Raw genomic sequence first — 3953 nt, forward strand, 5'->3', positions numbered from 1 at the left:
CCAAAGTTTGTCTTGGATTAATACTGCTGAAATTATGCACTCCCAGAAAGCCGTGCAGCTGATGGGTTGCTCAATAAACACTTTTATTTGTATTATGTAGAGACGGAAATGTGAAGGAAGCATTGCTCATGTATGTTATCTTTACATATATTGTTTCTCTTTAACGAAATAACCACGTGCTTTTAATATATTCTCAACAGTATAATACGCTCTGTATCATTACAGCATGAGTTTTGGATTTGCCAGATTCTAATATTCACGAGTTCCTAAATGTGTATTAATTCGCAATTCACGACCTGCCAGACTCCAGTGTACATGGGTGTATGTAGTGTCAGACCACCAATACAGGGGAGGTGCGCGCAGAATGTTGTTACATTTTAAACTGTCTCAGAAGATGAGACACGCAACCTTGGCTACCCACTTCGTACTCAGTCTCACAGTAATCCTGCTCTGAACTCGCTATTGTGGATGTGTAATGACAGGGTGTCACCTGCTGGCCAGAAAGGGAATCACGGGTATGGGCACGGTTACGTACCAACCAATCAGAAAAGGAGGTGTATCTGGGGCAAAGGTAACAGGTGGGGTTAGCCAAGATACTCCGGGAACCTGCTCCAAGAGTTCCACGAGAGGGCATGGCCAGAGGCGGGGCCTAGCCACGCCTGGGGGGATATAAGGGGGAGTGGACCCAGGGCTCGGGGCTCGTGTGTGGGGTCCTGGGTCCTGGCTGCGTCTCGTTGGCATCTCTCTTCGTCGTCCGGTCATGTGGAAGATCTCCTGCGTGGTTTCCATCGCGGTCATCTTCACGCCGCCAGTGAGCGGCATGGCCGAGTGAGGGCAATGGGACGACGCCAAGTGATCGGCTGTGTGTGTAGCCAGTAGATGTGTTAATACCTAGAGTTATACTCAGTGTGAGGAAGAACAAGTGTTGGCCTGTTGTGCCCAGTGTCAGAAATAAAGAAGTACCCTCTACACGACGTGTCGCGGAAGTCGCTCATTACACGTTTACTTTATATGTACTCGTTTATACCAAACGAGTCGACTGTGGGATCATTAAAAAGCACGCAAATGCAATCAGGGAAAGTGTTACGGCTCATACTCGCCAGAGTGCTAGAATAACTGTGTGTTGCTATCAACACCTGCATCTCCCGAGGAATTATCCTCCTGAATTCCTCACCACCACGACCACCTCCATCGTTGTCAAATCATGATAATCAAAGGTAATAAAACACATTGTTCTTCATCATTATTTATTGTAGTCATTAATAAATATTTACCATTTCCCCCCTATGTTTACTCGTACAAGGAACATAACCCTACATTTCTCATTGAAACAAAGTTTCTGCATTCGCGAATTCTCCATTAGCGAGCATTTTCAAGAACATAAACCCCACAGATTGAGACGGGTTGACTGTACGATTATTTCCATTAAATTGTGTTAGTTTTTACCGCACTTGTGAATTTAACCCAAAATATATTTACGATATCAAACCATTTTCTACACTCTATCCTGCATGCTTAAACTCAAATTACACGTCATTACAAATGCATATTGTGTCGGAGAGGTGACCAGTCGAGGGCACACACGTTGGTTTTTGTCTTGATTGTACGAAGATATTTGCACAATACATTTTCACAGGAATCTAACTAAAATATATTTTATGAATACACGTCTCATATATTTTTTTAGGTCAATTAAAATAAAGGTAATGCAAGTGAAGTCCAAGAAATTCCTTTATTTCAAAACCACATACATACCAACAAGTATGATATGCTAAATTATGACACCTGGAAAATTCCCATTCCACGTAAAAGTGTGTATAATTCTCGAAATAATAAGCAAATCAGTATTGGAACATGCAAACAATTCTATTGTAATATTAACGCCAAATGGCAGATCTGTTATGTAAAATGGTCTGTTAAAGAATGATAGTATGTGCTGATGCATAAGACTAGCTTAGTTTATGAGGGCCATCTGTGTAAAATTTACCACCTCGGCTACATTTACACTCACACATTAGGTTTGACAAGGCGTGAACTCATGTGGTCAGCAATAACCATATATTGTTTACATTAACGAAAAGATAACCAAGTGGAATTTTTTTCTTAAGAAGTCCTGTCCAATGTCATTTGGGAAAATTGACGACAGAATTCAATTCAGTTTATTTATCCCTTAAGCTTGGTCCAATAAAGGACAACCAGGCAAACTGGCTATACCTTTGGACATGTCCACTTGCATCTAAAATAGGTTGTTTTGACCACGTGATCAGTACTTAACCTGTGCAAATAAAATTCATTTAGCTCGTTATTGAGGTGGTCGGGTGGCTCAGGAGGTGAGAACAATACCAGAGCACCGAGCCAGCAGTAATGCTGAGATTCTGGGTTCAAAATCCAAGCAGCCTCCCACGACTTAACCCGGTTGAGTGTAGCGTGTTAATGGTCTTAGCCTGGCCTCCAATAACTGCACAATGAAACTTCGTGAGATTACATTTGGAATATACCAGCTCTGCAAAAAAGCTGAATTGACCTTTGTGGGAAAATCAATGGTTTTCAATTCGTGGGTACAAGAGGCTTATTGAGGTGAAGTAGTGCCATGACATCTCGGGCTGCTCTCTGACAGCGAGAGTTTTAAATGGAACTTGGAATGTAATTGTTGTTACACAAAGCGCTGTCATCAATAACTGCAAACCAATGTTGTGGTACAATAGCTATATTGTACGTGTTTGATATGCAGGAGACTTTAGATCCAATCACTGGATTATCATATTTCCACCATTGGTCATAAGCGGAGGTTCAGCATGACTTGACTCCTACTAATTCAAGGTGCAGTCGAAGCTTATAAAAGCACAGTTCTGATACAAGAAACACATTTTTACATTACTTTTGTTGGGCAGAAGGCATACTTTGGTTATAAGCCCACCACGATTAGGTTGTGCTTATATCCAGCATCTGTTTTGGCACTGGAATTGCCGTGCATCAACTATAACTTTTTAAAATTAATATTCTATTAGAAAACAAATGAATGATATTTAGTCTTCAATTGTAAAAAAATGTACAATGCTTATATCAGAAACTCTGTGCAGATGCGACACGTGACCAAATGTTATTTTTGAGCAATTTTATTAGAACTGGAGGTGCAGCGGTATGTGGTGGTTCCCGCTGTAACAGGCTAAAATAACCCCTGCCCCGATTAAACCCGAGTATTGTTTGGGCCAGAGGGGACAAAGTGTCCTAGGCCAAACTATACCCGGGGGTTTAAACTAGACTGGGACAGACCATACCCCTTCAGGCCAGAATATGCCCCATGTGAAAGTTCAAACGCACTTCAATCGATATCTAAAAAACGTATAAATGGAAATAAGAATCTCAATTTGATCAATTGAAGCATTTTTAGGGTTAGGGATAAGGTTAGGGTTATGGATAGGGTTAGGGTTATTAAAGTTTTTTTTTCTGGTTGAAGCAATCAAAGTCTATGTGTTTACAGTTTTCAAATAAAATGTTGGAAAAAATGTGTAATTCATGTGGATATCGCTCAACAATATTACTATCATGGGGGTATGATTTGGCCTAGAGGGGTATAATTTGGCCTAGGCCATAATATACCCCAGAGTATAATATACCTGGGTATAATCTCGCCTAGGCCGTTTTAACCCCGGTGGTATACTACGGCCTGTTACGCCGGAATGCGCTATGATACCAGCATTCGGACTTCGCTTCCAGCAATGTCTCACAATCAGCGGTGATTGGTATCTGAAAATGCCTTGGTCCTGATTTCACCAACCGTACTGGCCAGGGTGTTAATTCTGACTGTGCATGGGAGGTGTGTTAATTGTGATACTTAGCACTTGAAAAAAGGAGATAACAATTACAGCCCTTACAGATTGGCAGAAGATTTGGATGACAAAGTATTGTGTGAGTGATTATAATATGCATAAAAGGTCAAAATCATAGAAAAA

Source organism: Lampetra fluviatilis, chromosome 22, assembly GCF_964198595.1.
Source record: "Lampetra fluviatilis chromosome 22, kcLamFluv1.1, whole genome shotgun sequence".
Lineage (NCBI taxonomy): Eukaryota > Metazoa > Chordata > Hyperoartia > Petromyzontiformes > Petromyzontidae > Lampetra > Lampetra fluviatilis.